The 20,855-nt window shown below is 41.9% G+C and overlaps 1 long non-coding RNA gene across 1 annotated transcript in view; it reads right to left on the bottom strand.

Annotated features, from left to right (window-relative positions):
- The window catches only part of LOC108178872 (uncharacterized), a 204,423-nt gene that overhangs the window by 18,882 nt on the left and 164,686 nt on the right, over window positions 1-20,855 (bottom strand). The window lies entirely within an intron of this gene.

Here is a 20,855-nt window from a genome sequence, read left to right as displayed (position 1 = left end):
TCCCAGTCGGGGCACCGGATTCTGTCCCGGTTGCCCCTCTTCCAGGCCAGCTCTCTGCTGTGGCCCAGGAAGGCAGTGGAGGATGGCCCAAGTGCTTGGGCCCTGCACCCCATGGGAGACCAGGAGAAGCACCTGGCTCCTGCCTTCAGATCAGCGTGGCGTGCCGGCTGCAGTGCGCTGGCTGCAGCGGCCATTGGAGGGTGAACCAACGGCAAAGGAAGACCTTTTTCTCTGTCTCTCTCTCTCACTATCCACTCTGCCTGTCAAAAAAAAAAAAAAAAAGAAAGAAAGAAAAAGAAAACCTATTTGTATTTTTTTAATTCTAGTCTAAGATAATCAAAGGTACTCTTACTTCAGGCAATATTTATTATGAATTAATAACACAACCTGGGGCCAGTGTTCTGGTGCTGCAGGCTAAGCTGCCTCTTTCAACACAGGTATCCCATATCAAAGTCCAGCTGGAGTCCTAGCTGCTCCACTGCCATTCCAGCTTCCTGCTAATGGATGTAGAAAGGCAGAGAAAGATGGCTCAAGTCTTCATCAAATGCCACCCAAGTAAGAGATCAGGATGGAATTCATGGCTCCTTGTTTCAGCCCAACCTGGACCTGGTTGTTGCAGCCATTTGGAGAGTTCATAAGCAGATGTAAGATAAGCATATTCTCTCTCTCTCTCTCTCTCTCCTTTTCAAATAAATAAAACAACGTAAGATTTTGGATTTTCTTTAGATATCATTTACAAATGGACTGATGCTATCACTGATTAAGGATAAGATATTAGCAACACAAAATAACCCAAACCAGAAGCAATTATTTTGAAAACATACTTTAACATGCTTCAATTTTTTTTGACAGGCAGAGTTAGACTGTGAGAGAGAGAGACAGACAGACACACAAAAAGGTCTTCCTTCTGTCGGTTTACCCCCCAAATGGCTGCTACGGCTGGCCCACTACAGCCGGCGTGCTGCACCAATCTGAAGCCAGGAGCCACGCATGAAGATATGATGGAAAAAATATGTGTTTTGAGGCCAAGAAACCAAGGTCCAAATTTAGACCATCACTAATTAGCTGTAAAATCTTGAACAATTTTATTAAATTCTCTAAGCCTCATTTCCTTTATATATAAAATGCATTACTATTTTCTTTGAAAACTTTGGAAGAATTAGACATTAGAATGTAAGGTATAAAACACCATAGTGGGCTACGCATAAACAGACTCTCATCAAAAGCTATTGCTGTTCCTTTCACAATTAGTCTTGGTCAAATTACTACATTAGTCCCCTCTCTAATCTCCCTTGCCTTGTATCCTGCTCTCTCCTGCAGTTGACCCTATTTCAAACCATTATCAACAGTGCTACCTGTGTAGCTTTCCCCACAATATAATCCTGCTTCATTTCCTCCCTTGCCAAAAGTCATTCAATGGTTCACTAACATTTTGTACCAAACATATCCTTATTTGTTGTTCCCTGAGTGGAACCATATTAGTTTCCTATTGCTCCTATAACAGATTACCAGGAACCTAGGGGCTTTTTAAAAAAATGTTTTTGAGGTCAGAAATCTACTATCAAGGTGTCAGCAGTCTTGGAAGTTTACTGAAGGCTCTAGAGGGGAATATGTTACCAGCTTTCTTTGGCTTCTAGAGGCCACCTGCTTTCCTTACTCACTGGCTTCTTCCTCCACTTTCAAAGCCAGTGTATCATTTTCTTATCTTTCTAATTTTGACCTCTCTCTGATTTCCATTTCTACCTTAAAAGAGGCATGTGGCCCATCTGGACAATCCAGGATAACTTTCTTATGTTAAGGTCAAATAACTAGTAAACTTAATTCTCTCTTGCCACATTAACCTAACATACTCATGAGTTCCAGGAATTAGGACAGGGACATAGTTAAGAGAGAGGCATTATTCTGCCTACCATAGGGATCATGTTCTATGCTCATATCTCTGTGCATGCTATTCCCTCAGTATGTAGTTCTCCTCTACACTTTTCCTTCACAATCTCCTTTCTTTTCAAACTCTAAGTATCAGCTAACTCAATAAGCCTTTTCATGGCCCAATCCTATCTGAATTACCTCTGTGCACATTTAGCTCTACAGATTACATAATATATATCTACGGCTGCAGTTGTAATTATTAGCTCATGAACATCAGTTGCCAGATTTAAAATTCTGCATGGTCAGTACCTGGGTTATTATTTCCTACTACCACCTCTAGCAGAGAGAATAAATTAAAGTAAGTGTTCAATAAGAGTCTGGTATAGAAATTGCAATCTGTGGGGAAGAGGGTGGGAAAATGCTTACAGTTTTTGCTGTTGTTTTGTTCTTATGATTTAGTTGCTTTGTTTATGTGTCCTTGGTAATTTCCTGATTTTTACCTGAGGTATCATTCACATCAAATATGAGATCACAGGGAAAGTGTTAATATAGAATGGTCTCAATGGTAGAATTGCCTTAGAAATAACGTAGGGAGATTTTAAAAATTTTTGTGACTTCAGCTGTGGTCCTGTAATTCTTATGTGCTTCCGTAGGATAACCAGGATATTGGGAGTTTAAAAGCTCTCAACAGATGCAGCTAAGGCTGAGACTCACTGGATTTTACCTAGTGCCCAAAGATTTCTCATGACAATGCTAAGAGCAATCTACAATATTAGAATTTTAACAATATTTGAATAACACACCAGTATTAGTTATTGATCAAACCTACTATGACTACTAACAAATGGTTATATTCATTGATAGACCATTTGAAAAGAAAAAACTCTGAATTTTAGTGCATATTCTCTTTTCTGATAAATCCCATACATTTTCTTGAAGAAAAAGAAAACAAAGTTTTGTATGTTCTTATTATGTGACTTTGTGCTATGGAGTAGAAATTGTCTCAGCCTCAAAAGAGTCAGCTCTCCTTCTTGCTGCATGACTGGCTCATTAAGCTTCAGTGATTTGGCCCCAACTTCCTATCTCTGGGGTCAGCCTGGGAGATTGTTGTGGATCACTGAGAAGAGAAGCAGGTTCCTGCCTGTGGAAGTTCTGCGAGGCTATGAGAGGGCAATGCTTAATTCATGAGGCATCCAGAGTGCAGGCTTTCTCCAAACCAGCTGCTTTTTGAAAGTCTGGCTGTTACCAAACAAAAAACATCAAAATAAAGAAAAAATATTAAGTCTCAACATGGTTGAATGCACAATTTGTGTGAAAATAAGTTGTCATGTACAATCAATGTAATATTCATCAATGAACACTTAATATCTCTTTTCCTTCCTAAACTCAAATGTCAGTGTATCATACTACTTAAATAGGGAAGAACGCATGCTTTTCTCAAAGGTCACAATAGCCGTATACCCTTAAAAATTAGAACAGGTTTTTAAATTTTTTGACTCATTTATTTTATTTATTTGAATGGCAAAAAGATCCAGAGAGAAAAAAAGCAACAGAGATAGAGAGACCTTCCATCAGCTCATTTACTTCCCAAACACCACAAATGCCAGGACTGGACCAAGTCGAATCCGGGATCCAGAAACATAATCCAGATCTTCCACATTAGTGGCAGGGCCTCAAGCATTTGAGCCGTTACCTGCTGCCTCCTAGGACGCACACCAATGGGAGGCCAAAATAGAAGTAGAGTTGGAATCCAAATTCAGGTACTATGACCTTGATTATGGTATCCCAAGTGGTGTCTTAAGTACTAGACCAAACTCCTACCCCAAGAATAGATCTTAAAGCAAAGCACTTTAGGTGGGGTTTATAATACTTGCTAATATACTATTATCTTTTCTTTATTTCTTATATTAGAAAGAAATTAAGTTGAAAAGATTGAATAAATTCAGATTCTGAATATACTTTTCTGATTATAGATAGCTATGTAGCAAACTATATAAATTAGACTATTTTATTAGCTATTACTGGTTTACAAATGATCACAAATTGAAAGCTTGAAATTAGTGAGTATGTATTACCTCACAGTTTCTGTAGATCAGAAGTCTAGGCACAGCTTAACAGGTCTACTGCTCTGGGCCTTACAAGACTATAATCAAGGTGTCATCTGAGGGGGCAGCATTGTGGCATAATGGGTAAAGTCACTGCCTGCAGTGCTGGCATCCCATATGTATGCCAGTACATGTCCTAGCTGCCCCTCTTCTGAACCAGCTCATTCTGGGAAAAGCAGCAGAATATAGCCCAAGCCTTTCCTGCCACCCACGTGGGAGCCCAGATGAAGCTCCTGGCTTCTAACTTCGGTCTCTCTCTCTATCCCCTCTCTCTCCCTTTCTCCCTCTCTCTCTCCCTTTCTCTTTCCTTCACTCCCAATCTCCCTCACTCTCTCCCTCTCTCTCCCTCTATCTTTCCCTCACTCCCAATCTCCCTCACTCTTTCTCTCCCTCTCTCTCTTCCTCTCTCTCTCTCTCTCCCTCCCTCCCACCCTGTAACATTGGCTTTCAAATAAATAAATAAATCCTTTTTAAAAAATGTGTCATCTGAGGCTGAGGCTTCATCTGGAGTCTCAACTAGAAAGAACCCACTTTCAGTCTCACTCAGGTTATTGGCAAAATTCATTCCTTTGCAATAGGGCTGAAGACCCTGGCTTCTTACTGTCTAGGAACTCATCATGCTTGCCCTCAGCAAGGAGAAGCTGCTCCACTAGTACCACTTCCTGCTAAATGGACTTCCTCAAATGGATGTCTAATTCTTCAAATCCAGTTAAGGGGAGAAAGACTCTACATCAAGACTATTAAGGAAGACTTGGTCTTATACTGAGCCTTGGGGTACCCCTACCCCCAAGGGCCCCAGGTTGAATGCACACCATGCCCTCTTTCCAGCTATATGACCATGCATTGCTGCAGTCTGGTCTTACCTCCATCTCCAAGCTGGGTCCCCGACTCACTTATGGTTCTACATACAATTTTTCAACTTCAGGGCACTGCTAAAGCAATATGCATTTAACAAAAATCACACTTCAGATTTTGAATTTTGATGTTTTCCTGGGATAGTGCTATGTGGTACGATATTCTCTTGTGATGCTGAGCAGTAGCAGAGAATGCAACTCCCAGAGAGCCCCATGTTCATGAAGGAAAACAACCCTTACTCTGCAGTATCCTATGTTGCTGAGCTGGGATGTGTGGTAGGTTAGCTGTATTTAATACAGTTTTATTTATTAATGATTTGTTTATTTTTACTTACAATTGGTTTCTTAGGATAGAAATGCACCATAAGTTGAAGTGCACCTGTACAATATAACTGTAGTGACATCCATTACCTTATCATACTCTATTAGTCTGAAGCAAGTCACAGCTTCCACCAATACTCAAGAGAGGGAAGAAATACAAGCATGTTGACGTCATAAATAAGAGTGCCAATTGTTAAATCAACAAGGGGAGTCACTGGGTACATGCTCCCCACGTAGGATCTCTGTCCTTAATGTGTTCTACTATGAAACTTAAAAACGACACTACTAGTCGAACAATATTCTATACCTTGTGCGGTTGTGTGAGGGCAGCCTGTTGAAATCCTTGCTTAGTATATACTAAGTTGATCTTCTGTATATGAAGGTAATTGAAAATGAAACTCAATGAAGGGTGGGATGGGAGAGCGAGTGGGAGAGGGGAAGGCCACGGGAGGGAGGGAGGTTGGGGGGGAAGCCACAACAATACAAAAGTTGCACTTTGTAAATTCACATTTATTAAATAAAAAAATAACTATATAACAAACAAACAAAAAAAGAAACATAAGAAAAAGAAATACAAGCATGTGAACATCAACAAGGAAAGAACAAAAGGGAGCATCCTAGAATCTATCTACTGCCCTCATTTTACCATAGCTTGCCTTGTGTCATTACGAGGTGGAGGTGGAGTTAACCCATTCTACCTGCCCAAGATCATCAAGTCTGAGAGAAGTTTCTTTAATCATGACTTCTTGAGGTTGGAAACATTTATATGACTTTTATGGGAACTAAAGAATTCTAAATAAGAATAAAGTTCTGTTTGTTTTGTGCTTAAGAAAGTAAGTGCACAAAACAGATTCTAAGATGGCAGAATAGGGAACAACATACTGGACTAGGCTAGAGGTAAATAGTGTAAAAAAGTGCAGTAAGTCCACTCTCAGGGAATAACTAGACAGCAAACTGCAGTGGAAATCCTACAGAAGGAAGAAGAACACCATGGACTTGTGTGGAAGGTGCAGACATGCAGCACGAACATGGACACAACACACAACTCCAGCAGACCGAGCAGGCAGAAGCTTAGAGGTGGAAGCAAGACCAGACTGCAGCATCCCATGGTGATATAGCTGGAGGGAGAGCATGGCATAAGCTTGGCCTGGAGCCCTGGGGGCTAAGAGGTACCCAAGGACCACGGTGTAGGAAAAGGGGCAAGTTTATCTAACACCATCTTCCCCACAAGAGCGCCTGATGCCCTGCTGAGAGACGATAGGTGACATTTTGGGCTTGAATGGCAGCTGCAGAAGCCCTTGTGTCTGCACACAGCAACTGGATAAAACAGGACACGATCTTCTTGCCAGTACTGGAGGCAGCAGCGGGGAGAGGGCAACATTCAGCCAATGGTTCTTGTGTATACTTGTGACCCAGAGATTCTAGAAGAGGGAAAAATATGCAGGCCCCACTGACTTTGAGGCTGACTGGGAGAATTGACAGGGGGCTGGGCACCCACACAGGACTGTGAGGCACCCCCAGTCTCCCAAGCTACCTAGGTGGAGTACCCACAGACAGTTGGCTCAGGGAACATCTGCCTCTCTGAGGACCAGTCTTGTGGGGAAGAGCAGACCTTCTGCACCCAGCAACTGTGGGAGCCTTGTGTGCTGAGACTGTGGAGACTGCAGATGCACAAGAGGGTATGGGGTGTAACCAGGTCTCTGGGCAAACACTGTGTGTCTCTCCAAACGTTGGAGCTCTCTGGTTGCCTAGCGCAGATGACTGCAGTAGGATCCATGCTTGGAGTGAAGAAAGCACAGAGCACTTATGCAGTTCATACAGTGGCACAGAGGAATGTTGCACACACTGGGGGCTAACACCTAGTCATTGCTCAGCTTGGAGAAAAGGAGGTGAGAGTGTGATCACAGAAATAGAGGTGGCCAAACCCCTTCTGTTAATGAGAAATCTACCATGCCCACCTTGGGTATTACTGTGGATACTCCTCTCACTCTGCAGCACTGACCAGAGCTTCCTTGACACACCCAGAATATACCTCTGGGTATTCACTGGAAGTGCAGATATTCTATTAAGCCACAGAGGCATAGATCAAAGATAAAAGCAAGAGAGGAAAAAAAAAAAAAAAAACAACAACCGGTATCTCCACAAATACCTAAAAATAAACACAAACCAGTATCATCACAAGTGCCTCAAAATAAACCCAGAAATTTAAGAAACAACACTAAGGAAGACATCACAACCCCTGCCCTCGAAAAGATACAACAACACTTGAATACTAGAATGTGACAATAAAGAGAATGATGAAATGCCAGAAATGGAATCCAAAATATTAATCATAGGATTACTCAAAAGCAATCAGAAGCAAAACAAAAAGCTAAAGAAATCCATACATGACATGAATAAACATTTTACCATGAAATTGAGATTTTAAAGAGAAATCAAAATAAATATTAGAAGTGAATAATTCAATAGATCAAAAAAATGCAGTGAAAAGCCTTAAAAATTTTTGGTGAGACAGAAGAAAGAATATCTGAGCTAGAAGACAATCTTTGAAAATTTCAGTCAGTCAGGAAAAAAAGAAAAAATTAGAAAAATTTAAAACAGTGTTGGAGATTTATGGGATACTACCAAACAACCCAACAAAGGGGTGCTGGGAAAACTGGATCTCTGAGTGAAGTATGAAGCAAGACCCATACCTTATACCTTACACAAAAATGTACTCAAAATATATCAAAGATCTAAATCTGCAACCCAATACCAGCAAATTATTAGAGAACATTGGGAAACCCTAAAGATGTTGGCATAGGCAAAGAATTCTCAGGAAAAAAAAAAAAAAAAAAAAAAGAAGCACAGGCAATCAAGGCCAGAATTGACAAATGAGATTATATCAAATTAAGAAGCTTCTGCACTGAAAAAGAAAAAATCAGCAAAAGGAGAAAATATTTGCAAACCATGCATCTGATAAAAGGTTAATATCCAGAATCTATAAGAAGCTCAAGAAATTCAACAACAGCAAAACAAACAATCCAGTTATGGGCAATGGACTTGGACAGGCATTTTCTTTTTTCTTTTTTTTTTTAACTTTTATTTAATGAATGTAAATTTCCAAAGTACGACTTATGGATTACAATGGCTTCCCCCCCATACCGTCCCTCCCACCCACAACCCTCCCCTTTCCACTCCCTCTCCCCTACCATTCACATCAAGATTCATTTTCGATTATCTTAATATACAGAAGATCAGCTTAGTATACATTAAGTAAGGATTTCAACGGTTTGCTCCCACACAGAAACATAAAGTGAAAAATAATAGATGATTTTTTTTAAATGATGATGAAATCAGATCAGACCTATTGTCATGTTTAATCCCAGTGACAGTCAAGTTGGGAATTGATAATTTCTTTTTTTTTTTTTTTTACAGAAGATCAGTTTAGTATGCATTAAGTAAAGATTTCAACAGTTTGCACCCCCATAGAAACACAAAGTGAAATATATTGTTTGAGTACTCGTTATAGCATTAAATCTCAATGTACAGCACATTAAGGATAGAGATCCTACATGATGAGTAAGTGCACAGTGACTCCTGTTGTTGACTTTACCAATTGACACTCCTGTCTATGGCATCAGTAATCTCCCTATGCTCCAGTCATGAGTTTCCAAGGCTATGGAAGCCCTCTGAGTTCTCCGACTCTTATCTTGTTTAGACAAGGTCATAGTCAAAGTGGAGGTTCTCTCCTCCCTTCAGAGAAAGGTACCTCCTTCTTTGAAGACCTTTGAACAGGCATTTTCAAGAGAGGAAATTCAAACAGCCAACAGACACTTGAAAAAATGCTCAGGATCACTAGCCATCAGGGAAATGCAAATCAAAACCACAATGAGGTTCCACCTCACCCCAGTTAGAAGGCTTCTCATACAGAAATAAAGAAATGCTGGCAAGAATGCAAGGGAAAAGGTACCCTAATACACTATTAGTGGAAGTGTAAACCGGTGCAGCCACGGTAAAAGACAGTATAGAGATACCTCAGAAATCTGAATAGTGGCCTTTCATATGATCCAGCCATCCCACTCCTGGAAATTTACACAAACCAAAAGAAACAAGCATATGAAAGAGTTATCTGTACCCCCATGTTGATTACAGCTCATTTCACAATAGCTAAGTATGGGAGTCAACCCAGATGTCCATCAACTGAAGACTTGATAAAGAAATTGTGATACACACACACACACACACACACACACTATGGAGTACTACTCAACTGTAAAAAAAAAATGAAATCATGGGGCCAGCACTGTGGCGTAGTGGGTAAAGCCATCGCCTGTAGTGCCAGCATCCCATATGAGCACTGGTTTAAGTCCCGGCTGCTCCACTTCTAATCCAGCTCTCCACTATGGCGTGGGAAAGCAGTAGAAGATGGTCCTTGGACCCCTTTACCCATGTGGCATACCCGGAAGAAGCTCCTGGCTCCTAGCTCAGCTCTAGTTGTAGTGGCCATCCAGAGAGTGAACCCGCAGATAGAAGACCTCTCTCTCTCTGCCTCTGCCTCTCTGTAACTCTGCCTTTCAAATAAATAATCTTTTTAAAAAAATGAAATCATATCTTTTGCAACAAAATGGATGCAACTGTAAACTGTTATACATAGTGAAATAAGCCATTCACAAAAAGATAGATATCATATGTTTCCCTGATCTGGGGTAATTAATAGAGTAATTAAAATGTAATGTATTTAAGTAGATCTTCTATATATAAAGAAAATTAATCTTGATGAAGAATGGGATGGGAGATAGAGTGGGAGATGGGATGGTTGTGGGTGGGAGGAAGGTTATGGGGGGGGGGGGAGCTGCAATAATCCAAAAGTTGTACTTTGGAAATTTATAATTATTACATAAAGCTTAAAAATGTAATGTATTGGAGTGAAATGGACATGTTAAGATTGAGATTTGATGACTGTTTACAATTGTCTGTTCTGTTGAGGAACAGGATTATTTTCATTCTGCTTGTTGAACTCTCTACCTTTTAACCTTACAATCATTAAGTAAACTGAAAGCAGATCTTTGTAAGAATTAAGAGTGATAATGGGAGAGGCAGAGGAAGAAGGGTTGGAGCACGGGTGGGAGGGAGGTTAGGGTGGGAAGTACCACTATGTTCCTAAATCTGTATATATGAAAAATATGAAACTTGTATAACAAATATTTTTTAAAAAAAGAAAAGAAATGAATAAATTAGGAAACATCTGAATATCCTTAAGTAGACTATTCTTGCATAGTCACAATCTAAGTATGATTTTTTATTTGATGGTTTGTTTTTCAAGAGTTCATTTAAAAAGTTTGCATAATACTCAAGATAGTTAAATAACTCAAAAGATCACCCAACAGGACAATGGAAAATTTCCTATTCCAGCTAAGTGACTTAAACGGGTCAAGTGCTAAGTGAATATATGTTAAATTCAAATGAATCAAAACTGCATCAGGGTCATATTGGCAATTAATGATTTGCCTACAGTATCTCTATCAGTAGCTTAGGATTTGATCATCTTATGTTGTAGCAACTTTGCCTTACTGCCATAGTCAAACGTTTCTTTCCTAGTTCTTTACCATTTGATCTAAAAAGCAAATATAATTCCAATTTAAGATGTGATAAAATTGAACTTCATATATATGAAGTAATTTTCCAAAGGTTACAAGCTGTATGAGATGAGACCGAAAAACAGATTCGCATATAAGTCAGATATAGATATAAGCTCTGACTTAAAGTGGTGCCTTCCCTATAACATCAAACTACCTTCTCATTTATAGCAAGGCCTCAATAATGATTCTAAACCAGGAATAGGTACAACAGCTACATAAAGATTGACTCTCCAAGATTCATAGGAAGTTCTGTTACATAATCTCTGCCACCATTGATCTTCACATTGTCATAGAAAAAGGAGGCATTTGGCAGGCGCCAGTCTGTGGATACTACAGACGTCGTATCCTTGTAGTCATTTGTCTGACAACAGCACCCACTCCATACAGAACTTAACCTAATACAATACCCTCAATACAGACAGCAGAGAAATGTCTCTGGCTAGTTGTGTAGGAAGAATTGCCATCCATGCCACTCAGCCAGTTTCTTTAGAGACATTAAGTTATGATCTATTTTTCCTCCTAAGGGTCCTTAGAGGTAGATTCCCCCCCCCCCCAGTATCAGTGAGGGAAGTGGGGACAACGAAGTCAAGAAAATTTCTAAGCAATGAGCCTAAAGATGGAATCCAACCCAAGCCTATACAACACCAAAGTCTGTGTAAATTCTACCATGCCATGTGGTCTTTGAGCTAAGAGAGAAGAGATTAACTGTGACTTCTCACTTCTACTTTACTATCAACAGTGTGACTACTGTCAAATCACTTGTCTACTGTAAAACTCCAGTTAGATCATCTCTTAGTTCCCTTTCTCCTGAATTCTAGGCCTCCATGATGCTTATACTCAGGAAATACTTTAAGAATCAATAAATTGGCCGGCACCACGGCTCACTAGGATTACCTCCTCTTGCGGCGCCGCCACCCCGGGTTCTAGTCCCAGTTGGAGTGCTGGTTCTGTCTCAGTTGCTCCTCTTCCAGTCCAGCTCTCTGCTGTGGCCCTGGAAGGCAGTAGAGGATGGCCCAAGCCCTTGGGCCCTGCACCAGCATGGGAGACTGGGGGGAAGCACCTGGCTCCTGGCTTCAGATTGGCGCAGCGCACTGGCCATAGCGACCATTTTGGGGGTGAACCAATGGAAGGAAGACCTTTCTCTCTGTCTCTCTCTCTCACTGTCTAACTCTGCCTGTCAAAAAAAAAGAATCAATAAATCTGGGGATGGTGTTGCGGCATAGTGGGTAACGCCACCACCTGTGATGCCTGCATCCCATATGGGCACTGGTTCCTGTCTCAGCTGCTCTGCTTCTGGTCCACCTCCCTGCTAATGACCTGGGAAAGCAGCAAATGATGGCCCAAGTACCTGGGCCCCTGGTACCCATGGTAGAAGAAGTCCCTAGCTTACACCTGGCCTGTGCAGCCACCTGGAGGGAGAGTGAGCCAATGGACAGAAAATTGATTGATCTCTTTCTCTCCCTCTTTCTGTCTCTTCCTCTCTGTAACTCATTCTAAAATAAATTTTAAAAAGTCATTGAGTTTGAATCAAGAACAAAGAAATTTTCTTTTTTCCCCCTTCCTTCAATTATTTTTTAGGTTTGAGAATATCCATAGCTTACCAGAAATTCAATGTATTTCAGATAACAAACATTAAATGCAATGTATTCCACAACTATAAGAAAATTTGACATTGTATGCATTTGTCTTTTTTTTCTCTTTTTGACAGGAAGAGTGGACAGTGAGAGAGAGAGACAGAGAGAAAGGTCTTCCTTTTTGCCGTTGGTTCACCCTCCAATGGCCGCTGCGGCCAGCGCGCTGCAGCCGGCACGCCGCACTGATCTGAAGCCAAGAGCCAGGTGCTTCTCCTGGTCTCCGATGGGGTGCAGGGCCCAAGCACTTGGGCCATCCTCCACTGCACTCCCGGGCCACAGCAGAGAGCTGGCCTGGAAGAGGGGCAACCGGAACAGAATCTGGCACCCGACCAGGACTAGAACCTGGTGTGCCGGCACCGCAGGCGAAGGATTAGCCTATTGAGCCGCGGAGCCGGCTGCATTTGTCTTAATATTTCAGTCAATTTCTCCTACTGCATACAGCTCATACAAATTTTGTATAAATCTATTGGGCAGAGTACATAAAATAATATTTTAGGGGCTGGCGCCGTGGCTCACTTGGTTAATCCTCCACCTGTGGTGCTGGCATCCCATATGGGCGCCGGGTTCTAGTCCTGGTTGCTCTTCTTCCTGTCCAGCTCTCTGCTGTGGCCCGGGAAGGCAGTGGAGGATGGCCCAAGCGCTTGGGCCCCTGCACCTTCATGGGAGTCTAGGAGGAGTCACCTGACTCCTGGCTTCAGATCGTTGCAGCTTCAGCCATAGCGGCCATTTGGGGGGGAGGGTGAACCAATGAAAGGAAGACCTTTCTCTCTCTCTCTCTCTCTCTCTCTCACTGTCTAACTCTGTCAAATAAATTTTTAAAATTTATTTTATTCTAAAGAGTACATATCCCATAATTTCTTTATCCAGTCTATCGTTGATGGGCATTTAGGTTGGTTCCAGGTCTTAGCTATTGTGAATTGAGCTGCAATAAACATTAGGGTGCAGACCTCTTTTTTGTTTGCCAATTTAAATTCCTTTGGGTAAATTCCAAGGAGTGGGATGGCTGGGTCGAACGGTAGGGTTATCTTCAGGTTTCTGAGGAATCTCCAGACTGACTTCCATAGTGGCTTGACCAGTTTGCATTCCCACCAACAGTGGGTTAGTGTCCCTTTTTTCCCACATCCTCGCCAGCATCTGTTGTTGGTAGATTTCTGTATGTGAGCCATTCTAACCGGGGTGAGGTGAAACCTCATTGTGGTTTTGATTTGCATTTCCCTGATTGCTAATGACCTTGAACATTTTTTCATGTGCCTGTTGGCCATTTGGATTTCCTCTTTTGAAAAATGTCTATTGAGGTCCTTGGCCCATCTCTTAAGTGGGTTGTTGGTTTTAGAATACTATACCGCAGTAAGAAACAACGAAATCCAGTCATTTGCAACAAAATGGAAGAATCTGGAACACATCATGCTGAGTGAAATAAGCCAGTCCCAAAGGGACAAATACCATATGTTCTCCCTGATCGGTGACGACTGACTGAACACCAAGAGGGAAACCTGTTGGAGTGAGGTGGACACTATGGGAAACGGTGGCTTGATCAGCATAGCCCTGACTGTTAATGAACAACTTAATACATTATCCCTCTTAGTAGTTTTTTTATCTGTTCTACTTAATATGACTGGTTTAGATCTGTAATTGATGCACAGTTATTCTTAAGTGTTGAAAATTAACTGAAATGTGATCCCTGTTGAACATGGTGGTGGGAATGGGAGAGGGAAGAGATGTATAATTTGGGACATGCTCAGGCTGACTTGCCCCAAGTGGTGGAGTTGGAAGCATACCAGGGGATTCCAATTCAATCCCATCGAGGTGGCATGTACCAATGCCATCTCACTGTTCCAGGTGATCAGTTTCAGTTCACAGTTGGTCATGGTGAAGGGACTGGGAGTCAAAGGGAGCACATAGACAAGTCTAGTACCTGCTAACGCTAACTGATGGAGTAAATAAAGGGGAGAGTGATCCAACATGGGAAGTGAGATACTCAGCAGACTCATAGAATGGCAGATGTCCTAAATAGCACTCTGGCCTCAGAATCAGCCCTAAAGGCATTCGGAGCTGGCTGAAAAGCTCATGAGAGTATTTCAGGCATGGAAAGCCAAGACACTCTGGCAAAAGATCTCTGCCAGTGAGATCCCAGTGGAAAGAACAGGTCATCAAAGAAGGAGGTACCTTTCTCTGAAGGGAGGAGAGAACCTCCACTTTGACTATGACCTTGTCTAAACAAGATAAGAGTTGGAGAACTCAGAGGGCTTCCATAGCCTTGGAAACTCATGACTGGAGCCTAGGGAGATTACTGATGCCATAGACAGGAGTGTCAATTGGTAAAGTCAACAACAGGAGTCGCTGTGCACTTACTCCTCATGTAGGATCTCTATCCTTAATGTGCTGTACATTGAGATTTAATGCTATAACGAGTACTCAAACAATATATTTCACTTTGTGTTTCTATGGGGGTGCAAACTGTTGAAATCCTTACTTAATGCATACTAAACTGATCCTCTGTAAAAAAAAAAAAAAAAGAAATTATCAATTCCCAACTTGACTCTCACTGGGATTAAACATGACAATAGGTCTGCTCTGATTTCATCATCATTTAAAAAAAATCATCTATTATTTTTCACTTTATGTTTCTGTGTGGGAGCAAACTGTTGAAATCCATACTTAATGTATACTAAGTTGATCTTCTGTATATTAAGATAATCGAAAATGAATCTTGATGTGAATGGAAGGGGAGAGGGAGTGGGAAAGGGGAGGGTTGTGGGTGGGAGGGACGGTATGGGGGGGAAGCCATTGTAATCCATAAGTCGTACTTTGGAAAATTATATGCATTAAATAAAAGTTTAAAAAAAATTTATTTTAAAAATAATATTTTAAATATACACATAATCTAATTACAGAGTTGACCAGATTAGATGTGAAAATGCATAATTACACAAACATAACAAAAGAAACTCATGCCTTCAAAATTTTCTGCAAATATCAAGACTAGCTGGGAAGGCTTGGAAGCGAAGGTGGGTTTTGGGCCAGACTTCCAAAGAATAGAAGGAATGTAGTTGATCAGAGAGAACACCTAACTATGGGGATGATTAGATCAAACACCCAGCAATTTGTAGGAAAATTATACAGGTCTGAAGGCTCACCAGAAGAAACTTTGAAAGGGATCACCTGCAGAGTTATAGACAAGATTAATGGAATCAGTAAGAAGCCATTTCTACACCTAGCCTGTGTGGACAATAGAAAGAAACATATAATGTCATGGGTGCCTAGTGAGAACTGGATCTTCCACAGGAGCCATGGACATGTAGGCTGTAACTGCTGTCAAAGCCATGCCACCAAATCAGGATGAGACCTCTCTCCTTCTGCTCTTCAATCTTCCAGTGCCTCCCAATGGTCAGCCCCAATGGGAAACTGATCCAGATAGAAAAGCCTCCCAGAAAATGGGAGTGAAGGTGGAGGACAGAGTTCATTTGAAGGGTCCAAATGGAGAAAACCAACCCAGGGGATGGATTTACCCTTTTCTCTCCAGATGCAAAGGTTAGGAGACTTAAAAGAAAAAGTACACACCAAAAAGGAAAGCAATATTCCCCCATTAGACAAATTAAAAGAAAGTTTCAGCTCACAACAGAGAAAAACTACGTATCATGTACTGCCAGAACCAAAGCCAATAGGAAGCAACCTGGGGTGAAAGGTCAGCACAGGAAGACATTAGAATCCCAGGGTGGCACAGATGTCACATGAGAAACGATAAGGCAACACAGAATCATGAGAAGTTGCAGAGCAGGCCGGCGCCGCGGCTCACTAGGCTAATCATCTGCCTTGCAGCGCCGGCACACCGGGTTCTAGTCCCGCTCGGGGTGCCGGATTCTGTCCCGGTTGCCCCTCTTCCAGGCCAGCTCTCTGCTGTGGCCAGGGAGTGCAGTGGAGGATGGCCCAAGTACTTGGGCCCTGCACCCCATGGGAGACCAAGAGAAGCACCTGGCTCCTGCCATCGGATCAGCGCGGTGCACTGGCCGCAGCACACCGGCCGTGGCGGCCATTGGAGGGTGAACCAACGGCAAAGGAAGACCTTTCTCTCTGTCTCTCTCTCACTATCCACTCTGCCTGTCAAAATAAAAAAATTAAAAAGTTGCAGTGCTTGGCAAGGCACAGTATTTCATTTTAGCTAAATGTGGTTTTCTGAACAAGGGAGTTAGGTTTCTATGAGGAAGGTATAGAACTAGAGCTGATAGAAGGAGAGAGAAATAGAGGTAGAGGAAGGGGGTTATATTAAAACAGTAAAAGTTAAAGTTAGAACAGACAAAAGGAAATAAGCTAAACTTCATAAGAATTAAATATAAATATTACAAAACATATATATAACGATATCTAAATCTATGGCTAACAATTTTATGTAGAAAATCAAAACTATACAGCATAGTAAAAATGTGAATGTGGTTTTAATGAGTGACTGAATAAACAGATTCTCATGAGTTACTCTCATCTTTGAACACATCATTTGCTAGAAAATCAGTCTCGAGATAATTGTACACAAACAGAAAGGGCGAAGGAAAAACCCTAGGCACTAACTTTCTAAAATTGTGGAGACTAACAATGAGCAAAACTTTGTTCTTGAAATTACTTATACTTGAAATGGCTGTTTTATTCAGTCTTTGGTCTCCCTTCATTTCCTTTTGATGTCTATACAAATCAGTAACAGCTACAATATTTCTGCTGAGGCAGCACTTCCTGCCAATCAATCCCATAATGAATTAGAGAATGTTTGGAACTTTGTTTCTTCCTTGGTAGGCAAAAGAGGGCCTTATTTTCAAATGCCTTAAGCCAAAGTCATCATTGACTAAGTCATGTGGCTCAAATCTGGGATGAGTAATAAAATCTATTTGAAGGGTTAAAGTAGTAATAAAAAAAAAAAGTGCTAGAAACTATTACCACTTCTCTTTGGAGTCTTAAGAAAAAAGATTTAATAATACCCTTATCTGGATCTCTGACAACATACTTTTTATATTAAATAAAGCAATATTAAAGACAAATACCATCAAGAAAATGGAAAAAAAAAAAGCACAAGGTGCAACAGACCTTTGTTCCTTTATGCTCACAATAGAAATGGAGCTTTGTCACATGAATTTGGAATGTGCATTTGTTCTACTCAACTATTGTCCTTATTCTCTTTCTTTATCCCTCCTAACTCCTCTGACCAAAATACTGCTCAGATTTTATCGCTTCTGTAACTAGTTCTTACAAGAAAATCGATTTAAGAGGTACAAAGTAGATTGAGGCATGGAGCCCCATTGACTGAAGAAAACAGGAAGACCCCAGGAAGAATGGTAGGAAGCTTGAAATCTAGTCCTTAGCTACTTGCTCATTATCATTGTGTGTCAGTAAAGGCACTCCTATCTGCGGCCCATAAGCATATAAGTTTCCATCTTCCAGAATCATGACCTTCAACTTTGCCAGTGGTAGCAGCCAATATTTTATCCCACCAGCAAGAAGGCAGTGTGTCGATATGAAAATGAAGTCCTTGCAAAGAAAGAAAATGTTCATGGTCAGTGTACAAGAGGAAAGTTTTCCCACTGAGAAATTATGTCCTTACACTCAAAATATAAGAAAATGATGGGAATTGACTGTGGAATGAGATTCATACTGAAAGCAATAAAAGAGTTACATCAAAATGAACTGGAAAAGTTATTAAGAAAGGTTTAGGGCCGGCGCAGTGGCTCACTAGGCTAATCCTCCGCCTTGCAGCGCCGGCACCCCGGGTTCTAGTCCTGGTCGGGGCACCGGATTCTGTCCCGGTTGCCCCTCTTCCAGGCCAGCTCTCTGCTGTGGCCAGGGAGTGCAGTGGAGGATGGCCCAAGTACTTGGGCCCTGCACCCCATGGGAGACCAGGAGAAGTACCTGGCTCCTGCCATCGGATCAGCACCGTGCGCTGGCCGCAGCGCGCCGACTGCGGCGGCCATTGGAGGGTGAACCAACGGCAAAAGGAAGACCTTTTTCTCTGTCTCTCTCTCTCTCACTGTCCACTCTGCCTGTAAAAAAAAAAAAAGGTTTAGAGATCTATATCCAATATTTTCAAAATATCCCTTTTTCTAGATATTGCTTTTTTATTCACCTTTAAAGAGTACCATCCAGCACTTATTGCTCTACTTCCTTATTACATTTTTCTCTCAAGCAGTTTAGACAGACACTCCTTGACTTATGATGGGATTATACCCTGATAAACCCACCATAACTTGAAAATACCATAAGTCTGGGTTAGCATTGTGGCATAAAAGTAAATAGGCCACCTGTAACACCACTGTCCCAAATGGCACCGATTCAAGCATTGTCTACTCCACTTCCCATCCAGCTCCCTGCTAGTGCACCTAGGAAAGCAGCTGAGGAAGGCCCAAGTCCTTGGGCCCCTACACCCACGTGGGAGACCTGGAGGAAGCTCCTGGCTCCTGGCTTCAGATCAGCCCAGCTCCACCACTGCAGCCCTCTGGGGAGTGAACCAGTGAATGGAAGATCTCTCTCTCTCTCTCTCTCTCTCTGCCTCACCCTCTCTATCCCTCCACAATGCTGGACCCAATAAATCCTTTTTAACCAATTAATTTCAAAAAAAAGAAAATACCATAAGTCAGAAATGAATTTGTTACAGCTAACCTATTGACTGTCCTAGCTCAGCAACACAACACACCATAGGGAATTAGTTGTTTCCTCTCATGATCACAACACTGACCAGGAGCTACATTTGCTGCCACTTCCCAGTATCTCAAGAAAGGTTTCAATCACATATTCCTAGCCCAGAAGGGGTCACATTCAAAATTCAAGGTATGATTTTTATTGAATGCACATCAGAAAACCATAGGACAAACCACTGTACATTAGGGGAACACGTGCAGTCTCTTTTCTGTCTCCAAAACCACATTAAAGTGATAAATGACCTTCAAAAGACAAAACTCAATAGCTATGGCTCTGTCCTCCTTCCAGGCAGTCTATACCCTATTTGACCCATTTACTACACTGAACTGACATCATCTCATAGTAGTCCATGTCTCTAATTACTCCTCTCAATTCTCCTTTCCCTGAGTAAAGAAATATCCCTCAAAAGTCATTAGATTTTGCTTTTCTCTTACTCTTTTTTTTCTCTATGAGCAATGCCATTCACTCTCATGGTTTCAAATATTACTATCATGAGCTTGGCCTCACAAAGTGCTTCCCTAGAGTCAAGTTCTCTAAGTAGCTCTAATCTATATTTCCAACTAACTTCTAGACACCTTTTCCTAGGTGTTCCAGAGACACCTCAGAAAGCATACATGTAAAATCTAATTTAGTATGCCACCAAAATCTGCAAGTCTTTTGGATTTCCTTTAAAAGCATTACCATCTCTCTCTTCCTTCTCCTTTCCCCTCCCCCAACATCCAACTAGTAGAGTCAGTAAATTCCCCTGTTAGTCTCCTTGTTCTCATTCCTATAGACATCTTTCCGGCTTAACTGATAATTGACATTTGCCTGGGTAATTACCATAATGTCCTCATGACCTTCCAGCCTCCAACATATCCCTGATGTCAACTACCCTTTGCAACACTGACCACATCTACCTGCTCACACATGTTCAATATCCCTTCCTAGCTTCTGAGTCAAATAAAAATGCCTCAACCAAGCCTTCAAAATCCCCCACTGCTGGGGCCGTGGCTCAATAGGCTAATCCTCGGCCTGCGGCGCCAGCACACCAGGTTCTAGTCCCTGTCTGGGCACTGGATTCTGTCCCAGTTGCCCTCTTCCAGTCCAGCTCTCTGCTGTGGCCCAGGAGTGCAGTGGAGGATGGCCCAGGTCCTTGGGCCCTGCACCCACAGAACAGGAGGAAGCACCTGGCTCCTGGCTTTGGATCAGCGCGGTGCGCTGGCCACAGCGCACCGGCCACAGCGGCCACTGGAAGATGAATCAACGATAAAGGAAGACTTTTCTCTCTGACTCTCTGTCTCTCTCACTGTCCACTCTGCCTGTCAAAAAAAAATCCCCCACAATATTGAGACCAGCATTGTAGTGCAGCAGGTTAAGGCTGCCACTTGTGATGCCAGTATCCCATATCAGAATACTGGTTCAAGTCCCAGCTGCTACACGTCCAATCCAGCTCATTGCTAACACACCTGATAAAGCAGCGGAAGATGCTTCAAGTAATTGGATCCCCGCCACACATATGGTGTACCTGGATAGAGTTCAAGGCTCCTGGCTTTGGTCTGGCCCAGCTCCAGCAATTGTAGCCACTTGGGGAGTGAACCAAAAGATGGAAGTTCTCTTTCTCTCTCTGTCTTCCTATCATTTTGCTTTTTTAATAAAATGATTTTTTAAGTCCCTACAATGTTATCCTATTATACTTCTCTAGATTCCCAAACTAACCCTCATGATTGCCTGTAGTATATCACACTCCTGCCCCTTGCATAACTTTGTCTCATTACTACCCCTCCATCCCCTCTC

Source organism: Oryctolagus cuniculus, chromosome 5 (genome assembly GCF_964237555.1).
Source record: "Oryctolagus cuniculus chromosome 5, mOryCun1.1, whole genome shotgun sequence".
Classification (NCBI taxonomy): Eukaryota; Metazoa; Chordata; class Mammalia; order Lagomorpha; family Leporidae; genus Oryctolagus; species Oryctolagus cuniculus.
The sequence above is the reverse complement of the archived record's forward strand: the minus strand, read 5'-3'. Positions and strand labels throughout refer to the sequence as shown.